We start from the raw sequence: 13,659 nt of genomic DNA, 5'->3' as shown, positions 1-13,659 counted from the left end.
TGCTGAAAGAATCGTGGAAGCATCAATGTTTAAGGGACAAGAAAAGAACTTGTAATGAACAAGGAGTAGCCAAAGAGGTAGCAGGAAAACTAGGAGAGTCCATACTGTACTTGTCAAGGGATGAGAGAGTGCAAAGTATGTAAAAAATTTTTTTGAGAAGTCAAGCAAAGCAAATAATTGCCTGTTGATTATTAGAACACACTGATTAGAAGTGATTGTAGTAAGAGGAGTTTCTGGGGGGATGTGGCAATGGAAGTCAGAGGCAGTGAGTTCAAGAGTGAAGATAAGAGCAGAAATGAAGACAGTGAGTATAGAAATACTCAAGTGCTTTCAGAACTAGGAACATATTGGAAGGAGACTGTAGGATAAGAAACAGTGTTTTTCATAGGGGAGAAGGTAGAGGTGTTTAAATGCTGATGAGAAGAAGGCAGTAAGAAGGTATTAAAAATACAAGGGAACAGAATATGGATTAGATGCTGTAAGACTGAAGACAAAAAACTACACACACACACAAATGCTAATGTTACCATAGCAATTTTACACAATAATTGAAGAACATGATAAATTTTAGTAAGAGAAAAGTGAAAATAAAGATGTAAATTTTTTCTCATACAACCCCCCCCAAACAACAAAAACAACAACAAAACTACACAAAACCCACACACCTATGGTCAATTTGACAAAGGAAGCAAGAACATACAATGGAGAAAAGACAGTCTTTTTGCAAGTAGTGTTGGGAAAGCTGGACAGCTGCATGTCAGTGAAGTTAGAACACTCCCTCACATCATACACAAAAATAAACTCAAAGTGGTTTAAATATTTAAACATAAGACAGGACACCGTAAATCTCCTAGAAGAGAATATAGGCAAAACATTCTCTGACATAAATCATAGCAATGTTCTCCAAGGGCAGTCTACCAAGGCAATAGAAATAAAAGCAAAAATGAAAAAATGGGACCTAATTAAACTTATAAGCTTTTGCGTATCAAAGGAAACCAGAAACAAAAGGAAAAGACAACCTAGGGACTGGAAGAAAATATTTGGAAATGATATGACTGACAAGGGCTTAACTTCCAGAATATACAAATATCTCATACAACTCAACAAACAAATAAACAAACAACCCTGTCAGAAATTGGGCCAAAGACCTAAAACAGACATTTCTCCAATGAAGACATACAGATGGCCAATAGACACATGAGAAGATGCTCAATATCACTAATTATAAGAGAAATGCAAATCAAAACTACAATGAGGTAATACCTCACGCTGGTCATTAAAAAGTCTACAAATGATAAATGCTGGAGAGGGTGTGAGAGAAAAGGGAACCCTCCAACACTGTTGTTGGGAATGTAAATTGATACAGCCATTGTGGAAAACAATACAAAGATTCCTTAAGGGGGACATATAGCTCAATGGTAGAACGTGTGCCTAGTATGTACAAAGTCCTGGGTTCAATCCCTGGTACCTCCATTAAATAAATAAATAAATAAACCTAATTACCTCTTCCCCTCCCTTCAAAAAAATTCTTTAAAAAACTAGAACTAGAGTTACCATATGATCCTGCAATCCTACTCCTGGGCATATATCTGGAGGGAACTCTAATTCGAAAAGATACACACACCTCAATGTTCATAGCAACACTATTTACAATAGCCCAGACATGGAAGCAACCTAAATGTGACAGATTATCATAGTAAGTGACACTCTAGCTGGAATTTTGAGCTGCATTGATTTAATATGAGCCTGGGTAACTTTTTGCTTTCTATGTCTGCATATGTGGAATACTATTCCAAATAACACAGGGACTTTGCAAAGTTAATTTGAAAAGGTCTAAATCTCTAGAGGAGGAATGAATTTCTGTGCTAAATCAAGCTTTCAATTTTTCAGTTGAATTCCTATGATGAAGGTTTTAGAGTCCCTTCCTTCTTGGGTCCTCATTCATTCCTATATGCATTCACCCACTTGCCAAACAGCAATTGAGCATGTTCTGTGTATGTAGCATAACACTAAGTGTCATCAAAAAGCATTTCCAAGCTTCTTCTTCACTCACATGTTTTAGATAAACCAACTGTACCACTTTGTCATAAAGGGAGTGTGCAATGAACTGCTTGGACAATGAACAAAAAAACTACACAAATACTGCATTCCACTTAGTAAATCTGTTTCTCACATTTCTCAGGAGTTAGTATTCTCTATGTGTATTACTTTATGTGTATAGTAGGATTGAAGAAATGAGTGAATATATTGCAGATAATGAAAGCCAGGTTTTCTTACTGTTGGAGAAATAGGTTACAAGTAAAGGAAAGGAAAAGGCTAGAATAAACCTTGTAGTGTTGAATTGGAATCAATGGTGTCAGAATAAACTCAGTTTTATACGTGTGTGTATGTGTGGGTGCATGAATGTATTAATATGCATGCATGTGATTCCTTAGCTCTGTTCACTAAGAGGGCCAAGGAGCAATGATACCCCAGTAGCAAAGAGCACATCTAGCACCCAGGTAAGTTCCTAATAACATTCTTTAGTAAAAGGAACCAGGGGCTCCTTGGAGAAGTGTTGATTCCAGGGCTGGGGCAGGATGAGCCTGGAACATCTTGTGGTACCAGAAAATAAGGGCATGCTTATAAAAGGAAGTGGACATGTCAAAAGGACACAGAAACTAGCCCAAAGGAGCTTCCAATGACCAAAGTTGAACAATCTGAGAAACAAAATAAATAATGATAATACTGAATTATAAACCATACAATAAAATATATACCCATGAGTCCATATTGACATCAATGTAATTAAACAAGTAAGTTAGAGAGAAGGAACAGCTATTCTTCACAGACAATTTCCAGGTAATAGGTGTAGAATGAAAGAGGCAAATACACCATCTCTGTTAGGCAAATACAATAGTAATAATTGTTGCAGGCAAGATCCACTGATGGATGGTAAAACCAGTGAGTGAAAGTTTGAAGAAAAACAAGATTTTTGCATAGTCTCAAAGTAACTCCCTCAAGATATTTATTAATACAAAGGGAAAATAATACTAATTATACCTCCTGGTAGATATCAGCTTAACCAAGTGATCAAGATTAGTACCACCAGTAATAAGACGTACTGATACTGGGTACCCTCCCATACGATGCATTGAGAACATAGTACCACCTTTGTGGTATTTTTTTTTTAAATTAAGAAAATATCAGAGAAACCACATTGAGAGAGAGCCTACAAAATGACTACCAATAATTCATCAAAAGTGTCCAGGTAATGAAAGACCGAGGAAAGGAAAGACCGAGGAACTGTCATAGTTTGGAGGAGACTAATGAGACACAACAATTAAATGCAGTGTGGGATTCTGGATTGGATCCTGGGACAGAAAAGGACACTAAGGGAAAACCTGGTAAAGTGTGAATAAGGTCTATAGTTTAGTTAATAGTACTGTAGCAATGTTAATGTCTGGATCTTGATCCTTGTACTATGGTTATTCAAGTTGTTGATGTTGGAGGAAGCTTGTGGGAAGGGTATACACAAACTCTGTACTATTTTTGTAACTTTTCTGAAAATCTAAAACTATTTCAAAACAAAAAAGGTAAAATAATAAAGGTGAGGGTGGGATCCAGAGCACAAGGAGAAAAAGCAGGCTTAGTTAAAAAGAAGTGGGGCTGTGCTGCTCCCATGGAACCAAGAGGGCTGGCAGAAAGCACGAGTGGCAACGCAGGCAGGTTCATGGGCCTGTTGACAGGAAGGGGATGGAGTTCTTCAAGGGAAGACCACAGCTGCACCCTTAATGCCCTTCTCAGGGCCTGCCATAGAGTAAGGACTCAATAAAAGTCTAATGAGCTGAACAGGCTTGGGTTTCAGTCATGATTGCATCATGATTATATCATGATTTTCAGATATAACCTTAGGAAAGTTACTTACTCTTTCTGTGCCTCCATTTCCTGTGGAAATAGGGATAATCTTTCCAGTCATTGAGTTGAAAACTAATATATATTCACCAAAATCTGTTTCCTTTTCTTCCTGGGCATACAGCTAGATAATGCTTTGCAGCTTCCAATTACGTTAGGCACATACTGATCGGCACATCACTGGCTCTCAATACATGTTTAATGAAAGAATATGACTATTGACATGTTCCTTTATAAACTTTGTTGTGTCACCAGTTCTTCCTTATCTTGATCCAGGATGACATCTTATCTGCCATGGAGGTGGTTAAGACCAAATGAAAATTTCCATTGGATGATCTGTTGTAAAGAATAGGATCTGTTTTATACAGAACTAACATAATTCCTTTTTCCCTAATTATGAGCCATGGGTAGAAGTCATGTATTCTTAATCCCCTAACATGGATAGACCTGGAAGAAAACAACAATTGTGGAAAAATTTTGCCAGAGTGTTTCTTCCCTCCCTGCCCCTCCCCCATCTAACTTAAAGATATACTATTATTAAAGGCAGTGTGAACACAGAGGGATATGTTGTGGTTAGAGAATGGGAAAATTAAACTGCAGCTAAGAAAAACTTGCTGACTACTGAGGTGGGGTCTTCTAGGGATGTAGTACCCTACTTAGATTAAGTCATCAATGATTCATATTTTGAACCTTGACTTCTCTGGTTCAGTAACATGGTCAAGTCAGTTAAATGAATGAGTTAAACAAATTCATGAATTCTCATGCCAGCCAATTTCTTATGAGAATAATATGTAAACCAGGATGCTAATTTATTAATTTAAAATGATAAATGTAACCAGAGAGCATGTTGTATGTCTTATTGTCTGCATGGTGCACTCTTTCTTGGTAGGAAAATTTGGGAAGCCATATAGTTCTAATCAGAAAGTTTTCCGGTAAACTGGAATCTGGAGCAAGAAGAGTTAGATGGGTAATCTTAAAGGCCAGGATTATCAAATTATGATAACTGAATGCAACCATTCCAGTAGTAAGGACAGGCTTGCTAAGAGAAGGTTACTTTTTCTCTACTGATACTTTCTTTTATGTGGATTGAGCCAGAATGGTATAACTCTTAGCTTCTTCATATCCCTTTACCCATCCCAGAGAAGAGAAAGTGATATCTTCTGACTGGTAGATTCAGAAAGAATGATCCAGGCATGGTTGCCTCATTTCCTCTCTTCTCTCGTGAGAGTAAAGCTGCTCAGAGAGTACACACTTGTTCCAGGATTTAAGACTTACTTGGTCCAGTCTATAGCCCAGGGCTAATTTCTCTATTAGGCACAGTGGGTACAGTGTCTAGGGGACAGGACACTTTCAGAGGCCCTGAAAATGTCTTAATTTAAAATGAGAAGGAAAAAAAACCAAGCCACGCAGGCCAAAGAAAATATATAGTACTAATATATTTTTAATAATGTTTTAATATATAGAACTAATATATCTTTATTTATATCAGTGAAGTCATAAAATATAACTTTAAATATGTTTTAGAAGGAAAGGAACCATAAAAGCAGGAGTGCCTATGGCTCCGCACAAGACCCAGTGTGACTCTGTGTTGCCTGTGGAACAGAGTGAGGGTTTCAGGTGACAGATCAGTTTGGTTCTCCCGGCCACATACTTCAGTTGGTCCTTATCAGTTAGTGGTGATATTTGATCCACCATTTATCTTACACTTGCCCTTTATTCTCAGTTTAGACAGAGAAGAGCAATGTTATTTACTAGGCTGTCTCAAGACCCCAAAATAAGTCACAGGAATATATATTTACTGAATTGAACTGAAGGAGATTGGAAAATTTGTGTACTGAGCAGGGCTGCCCTGATCAAGGCTGGTCAATCTCTGACAAATTACTGTTATTCAACTTCCCTTTCCTGGGTTCCATGCAGATCAAATCCTTCTATATTTTGGAATTAGCCAAAAGGAAAATGAGGAAACACACTGACATCATCCTACAAATCATCCTGGTTTGGAACAGGTTTTTTTTTTAGCAGTCCATCAAAGCAAACAGTGAGAAATTCCTATGCCTTACCATGAACAAATGCCCAATGCAGGACATATTTTGAAACACTCACATACATCTACATGGGACCCAAAGGAAAATCTGGAACTGTTTTACATATTTTAGGACTGTTTTACATATTAAAAGGTCACTTATCTTTAGGTAATATTACATTTACAGAGTAAGCTAGAATGACAATAATTTTCTAGGAAAATATTCTAATTTTGTTTTCCTTATGTAGTTTACTTGACTAAAACTCTGGATATCTCTGTGTTTTAGTTTTAAAGCAGTTTTGATTCTCAAAATTATTGAAGTTTTTAGTTAACTTCAATCACTGGTAATAGAACTAAAGCATTATTATTTATAAAGGAATCAAAATGAGTTGGAAAAAATATATAATGCTTTCAGTTCACTTAGAGAATAAGCTAATATTTATCAAGTGCCTGATGTATATCAAGCATTTACTTAGCTATTTTCATCCATATTGCCTCATTTAATCCTGACAGTGGTCCTCTAAGGTTAGCATCCTTATCCTCACTTTACAGTTGGGGAAACTGAGGCAGGGAGCATTTAATTACCTTTGCAGAGGTCATACATTAACGCCATGACAGAATTAAAAATGGGAGCCAAGTTTAAAAGCCCGTATTATTTTCCATGTTACCCTCCTACTCTTCTTCATGAAAATAACAATGATGATGCTTTGTATCTACATATCTTATCTCGGAAAAATTACAACAACACTCCTTAAGGACAGGAACCATCTTACACTTTTACAATATCCTTAATAATAAGTTCTCAAGAATTATTGATTGCATGAAGAAGAATAGCTCCTTGTACTTAAATAGTGGTACTTAATTTTTCAGTGGGATTTCAATGACAGAAACAAACAGTGCTCTTCTACATGTTAGTATTTATATGCAATTATTCTGACATTTTACATCGGACATAATTTCATCATCCTGTTTAAATTCACCCAATATAAAAGGTATATAAACATATACGAAGCTTCTGTGCTCAAGCCCTGGAATGTGCACTGTGATACCATGCTCATAAACTACATTTAAACATCATTTGCAGGCTGCTTAACTCCAGGAGTTGCTCTACAAATGCCGTTCTGGGCCTTCTAGGAATTTCCCTAACATTTCCTATCTTCTCGATATGAGGAAGAATTATATGAAATAAATGGTAAAATCATAGTTCTATTTATAGATTTGAAAACATGAACAAAGAAATGGACCCAGCTTTCTTGGAAACTCATAGTCGAATATGTGCAAATAATTATCACCCAAGGTCTCTTCATCCTAGGATTGGTGCTCTTGCCCCGATCCCTAATGCCTTTCTTATCAAACTACAAACCATCCCAAACCAAACTAATAAAAAATGTCCCACAATCCTCAAACTCCATCCTAATTAGCAAAATTCAAGAATTTGTCTTTTAGGCAGGCCATCACCAAACACTGAGAAATCTCAGTTCTCAGGCAGGGAATGAGAGGAAAGTCTAGCAGGTGGAAAGTGCTACTTGGCCCCAGGCCCAGCTTATATTTTCCATCAGCAAACACCACCTTAATTTAGGGTGAATGTCCTTCAGAATGCCCTTGAACTTGCTCACTTATCCTCTCTCAACTTGAGAGATTAAAAAAAAAAAGTACACATTTTGAGAACCCAAATGGATTTTATTATAAAGAACTTCACATTTCATTTTAACAGGCATTCATATAAAACCTACTATAATAATTACACTCTTTTGGATACCACAATCAGAAAACAACTCAAGTTAGCTTAGGCCAAAAAAGGGGGAATTTATTATAAGCAGATAGGAATGTTTTTACAAAGCTGGAGGTACCAGACTCCCTGATTTAAAACAGTACAACAAAGTTATAGTAATGAAAACTGTATACTGGCACAAACACAGACACACAGAGCAATGTAACAGAATAGAGAGCCCAGAAATGAGCCCACGTTTAAATGGTCAGTCTGCTCAAAGGATGCAAAATATATAATGGAGAAAAGACAGCCTCTTCAATGAATGGTATTGGGAAAACTGGACAGCTACATTCAAACGAATCAAACTGGACTACTTTCTCATACCATATACCAAATAAACTCAAAATCTATTAAAGACAAATGTAAGACCTGAAACCATAAAACTGCCAGAAGAAAACATAGGCAGTATGCTCTTTGACATCAGTCTTAGCAATATTTTTTTGGATTTGTCTCCTCAGGCAAGGGAAACCAAAGCAAAAATAAACAAATGGGACTGCATCAAACTAAAAAACTTTTGCACAGTGAAGGCAACTATCAACAAAATGAAAAGGCCACCTACCGAATGGGAGAAGATATTTGCAAATAACATACCTGATAACAGGTTAATATCCAAAATATAAAAAGAACTCACACAATTCAACATCAAAGAAACCAAAGAACCAAATTAAAAATGGGCAGAGGACCTGAATAGACATTTCTCCAAAGAGGACATGCAGATGGCCAACAGACATATGAAAAGATGTTCAACATCACTAATCATCAGGGAAATGCAATTCAAAACTACAATGAGATACCACCTCACACCTGTCAAATGGCTATTATCAAAAAGACAACAAATAACAAGTGTTGGCAAGAATGTGAAGAAAAGGGAACCTTCATACACTATTGGTGGGAACGTAAATTGGTGCAGCCACTATGGAAAACAGGATGGAGATTCCTCAAAATATTAAAAATAAAACTACTATATGATCCAGCAATTCCACTTCTGGATATTTTTTTCAAAGAAATAAAAACCACTAATTCAAAAAGATATATGGACCCCTATGTTCATTTCAGCATTATTCACAATAGCCAAGATATGGAAGCAACCTAAGTGCCCACTGACAGATATTCGAATAGATAAGCAAGATATGGTCTATAAATACAATGGAATGTTACTCAACCATAGAGAAGAATGAAATCTTGTCATTTTCTACAACATGGATGGACCTAGAGGGTATTATGCTAAGTTCAGTAAGTTAAACAGAAAAAGACAAATACCATCTGACTTCAGTTATATGTAGAATCTAAAAAACAAAACAAATGAACAAACACAACAAAACAGAAACAGAGTCATAGACACAGAGAACAACTTGGTGGTTGCCTGAGGGGAAGAGGATGGGAGATGAGTGAAACAGGTGAGGGAGACTAAGAAGTACAAACTTCCAGGTACAAAATAAACGAGTCACAGGGATAAAATATACAGTGTGGGAAATATAGTCAATAATAATGTAATATCTTTGTATGGTGACAGATGGTAGCTAGACTGCTTGTGGTGATCATTTTGTAATGTATAGAAATATGGAATCACTATGTTATGCACCAGGAATTAACAATGTTACAGGTCAATTATACTTCAACAAATTCATAGAAAAAGAGATCAGATTTGTGGTTACCAGATTCAGTGGGTGTGGGGAGGAAGACTTGGATGAAGATAGTCAAAAGTTATAAACTTTCAGTTGTAAAAGAAATACTAAGGATGTAATGTAGAACATGATTAATATAATTAACACTGCTGTATGTTACCTATAAAAGTTGTTAAGAGAGCAAATCTTTAGAATTCTCATTACAAGGAAAACCATTTTTTCCTTTTTCTTTTATTTTTGTATCTATATGAGATGATGACTGTTCGTTAAACTTGTGGTAATTATTTCATGATGCAAGTTAAGTCACTTTAAACTTATACAGTGCTATATGTCAATTATATCTCAATAAAACTGGAAGAAAAAAAAAGAATATAAGACTGTTTTAAAGAAACCAAGGGGAGGAATGCAGCTGGGCCAAGGAAAGACTAAAACCAAATTGTTGAGAGCTCAGACAATACTTTCTCTCCATCTCTCCAATCTTTCTTCTCTACTTCTCTTCTCTCTAGGACAGCTTCTTTTGATCCTCAAACTTCATGCAGAATATAGTTGCTTCCAGTTCCTCAGTTAACCCTATACAGGCTCAGTTGCACAAAGAAAATGAATCTTTCTAAAATTCTAAATATTTTATTCTTATTTAAACAGGTTTTTTTCCTTAAATAACAGATTTTTTTAACATTTTTTATTGATTTATAATCATTTTACAATGTGTCAAATTCCAGTGTAGAGCACAATTTTTCAGTTATACAGGAACATATATATAGTCATTGTCACATTTTTTTCTCTGTGAGCTAACATAAGATCTTGTGTATATTTCCCTGTGCTATACAGTATAATCTTGTTTATCTATTCTACAATTTTGAAATCCCATCTATCCCTTCCTACCCTCCACCCCCTTGGCAACCACAAGTTTGTATTCTATGTCTATGAGTCTATTTCTGTTTTGTATTTATGCTTTTTTGTTTTTGTTTTTGTTTTTTAGATTCCACATATAAGCGATCTCCTATGGTATTTTTCTTTCTCTTTCTGGCTTATTTCACTTAGAATGACATTCTCCAGGAGCATCCATGTTGCTGCAAATGGCATTATGTTGTCGGTTTTTATGGCTGAATAGTATTCCATGGTATAAATATACCACAACTTCTTTATCCAGTCATCCGTTGATGGACATTTAGGCTGTTTCCATGTCTTGGCTATTGTAAATGGTGCTGCTATGAACATTGGAGTGCAGGTGTCATCCTGAAGTAGGGTTCCTTCTGAATATAAGCCCAGGAGCTGGATTCTGGGGTCATACAGTAAGTCTATTCCTAGTCTTTTGAGGAATCTCCATACTTAAATGACAGATTCTTTTAAAAAATTTTTAAAAATTGTATTATTGTTTTTAAAGGAGGTACTGGGGAAGGAACCCAGGATCTTATGCATGCTAAGCACGTATTTTACCATTACCGTCCCCCAAATAGATTCTTTTTGTTCAAAAAAGTTACTGTGAAAAGTCTCTCCAAGGCTCTTTCCCACTGGCTACTCAGTTCCCTTTCTTAAGTGCAACCAATGGTACCAGTTTGTTCCATCTTCTTCCAGAGAAATTTTGTGTATATGTGATAAAATCTATCTATCTATCTATCTCTCTTTCTATCTCATCTATCTATCCTCTTCCCAATTTTTTTTACACTAATGGCAGTATGCCATACATACATTTTCCCACTGAGCAATTTATTCTGGAGATCGTACAGTAGCCAGCACTCAGAGTTTTTTCCTTGTGATGATATCATTTTTTTTAATATTATAGGATTCCAAATTTTGAAGTAACATACTATATTTAATCAGTTCCTTGTTGATAAACATTTAGGTTTTCCCCAATTTTTTGCCATTATAAATAATGCTGCAATAAAACACCAGGATGTGTATATTAAAAACATATGTGCATATACAATTTTAAGAGTAATTTGTATTTCTTTTTCTGTGAGCAGCATTTTTTTATGCTTTGCCCATTTTTTTTTTCTATTGGGTTGTTAATCTTTTTCTTATTGATTTCTAGGTGTTTGTATATTAGGGGAACCAGACCTTTGTCTCTGATATGAATTCCAATTTTTTCTTATTTATCATTTGTCTTTTGAATTTTTTTTAAATTGATGTACAGTCAGTTTACAATGTGTCATTTTCTGGTGTACAGCATAATGTTTCAGTCATACCTATATTCATTTTAATATTCTTTTCCATTATAGGTTACTACAAGATATTGGATATAGTTCCCTGTACTAAACAGAAGAAACTTGTTCTTTATCTATTTTATATATAGTAGTTATTATTTGCAAATCTCAAACTCTCAATTTAATTGTTCTCACCCCCTTTCCCCCTGGTAACCGTAAGTTTGTTTACTATGTCTTTAAGTCTGTTTCTGTTTTGTAGATAAGTTCATTAGTCTTCTTTTTTCTTTTTTTAGATTCTACATATGAGTGATATCATATAGTATTTTTCTTTCTCTTTCTAGCTTACTTCACTTAGAAATAACAGTCTCCATATCTATCCATGTTGCTCCAAATGGCATTAATTTATTCTTTTTTAAGGCTGAGTAGTATTCCATTGAATCTTTTGATTTTCCTAATAGTATTTTTTATTAAAAATTTTAATTTATTTATGTATTTATTTTACAATATCATATTTTAAAAAATTAAAGTATAGTTGATGTATAATATATGTTCTGGGTATACAATATAATGATTCACTATTTTTAAAAGTTAAATTCATTTATAGTTATTATAAAATATTGGGTATATTCCCCATGCTGTACAATACATCCTTGTAGCTTGTTTTATACCTGATAGTTTGTACCTCTTAATCCTGTACCTCTGTCTTGCCCCTCCCCCTTCCTTCTCCCCACTGGTAACCACTAGTTGCTTCTCTACATCTGTAAGTCTGTTTCTTTTCTGTTATATTCACTAGTTTGTTGTATTTTTTAAGATTCCACATGTAAGTGATATCTTAACATATTTGTTTTTCTTTGTATAACTTATTTCACTTAGGATAATGTCCTCTAAGCCCATCCATGCTGTACACCAGAAACTACTAAAACATTTTAAATTAACTGTACTTCAATTAAAAAGCAAGCAAACAAACAACCCATTTAAAATACGGGCAGAAGAACTGAACAGACATTTTTCCAAAAGAGGAAATGCAGATTGTCAACAGGAACATGAAAAGTTGCTCAACATCACTAATTATCAGGGAAGTGCAAATCAAAATCACAATGAGATATCATCTCACACCTGTCAGAATTGCCATCATCAAAAAGGACACAAATAACAAATGTTGGCAAGGATGTGGGGAAAAGGGAACCCCTGTATACTGTTGGTGGGAATGGAAATTGGTGCAACCACTATGGAAAATAATATAGAGGTTTCTCAAAAACCTACAAATAGAACCACCATATGGCCCTGCAATTCCACTCTTAGCCATATATTTGAGAATTTTCAAAGAATATTTGTTGCTTTTCTCTTGCTGATTTTAATATTTTTTCCTTATCCTTAATTTTTGTCAATTTGATGACTATGTGCCTTGGTATGTTCCTCCTTGGGTTGATCCTGTGTGGAACTCTCTGTGCTTCCCGGACTTGGGTGACTGTTTCCTTTCCCAAGTTGGGGAAGTTTTCATTTATTATCTCTTCAAAAAATTTCTCAGGTTTTTTCTCTTCTCTTTCTGGGACCCCTATAATGGGAATATTAGTGTGCTTCATGGTGTCCTTATGGTATTTTTTTGTCGTTGTCCCAATTCTAAAATTTCCCAGGAAAGGGCTAATTGGATTAGAACCCCCAAGCTTGGTTAATTAACTGCGGCCAGGAAAGTGGAGTCATTTTTTTAATACCCTGGAGTCCACCCTATAGAGTGGGGGTTAAGTATAGCTAAATGGGAAATTGTGAGCTAGGAGATACTCCGAAAGTGGTGTACCACATGTCAATGTACAGAGAACGTATTCTAGTCACTGGGGATGTATCTCCTTGTCTAGTGGAAAAGAGCTCACAATTCTAGTGAAGATACACATAAAAAAATAGTCATCGTTGCAACTGAGTAAGAGAGGTATATACAAATTACTCTGGACATAGAGGAAGAAGCAGTTCTTTATGTTTGGGGCATCTGGGAAAACTTTACAGGAGAAAGGGAATATAAGCTGGGTTTGTAAAGAATAGATAAGTGAAAATGAATAACTAGGTTAGCCTATGGCTTAACATCATTGGAAGTAAATATGTTGGAAAGTGTGTGATTGTCACAAATGGAAGAGTAACGTAACTGACAGAAAGATGTCAACAAGCATGGTTACAGGATGTAAAGTTTCCTTACTGACAAAGGATATAAAA

This window comes from Vicugna pacos, chromosome 2 (genome assembly GCF_048564905.1).
Source record: "Vicugna pacos chromosome 2, VicPac4, whole genome shotgun sequence".
Lineage (NCBI taxonomy): Eukaryota > Metazoa > Chordata > Mammalia > Artiodactyla > Camelidae > Vicugna > Vicugna pacos.
Note: the sequence above shows the minus strand (reverse complement) of the source record.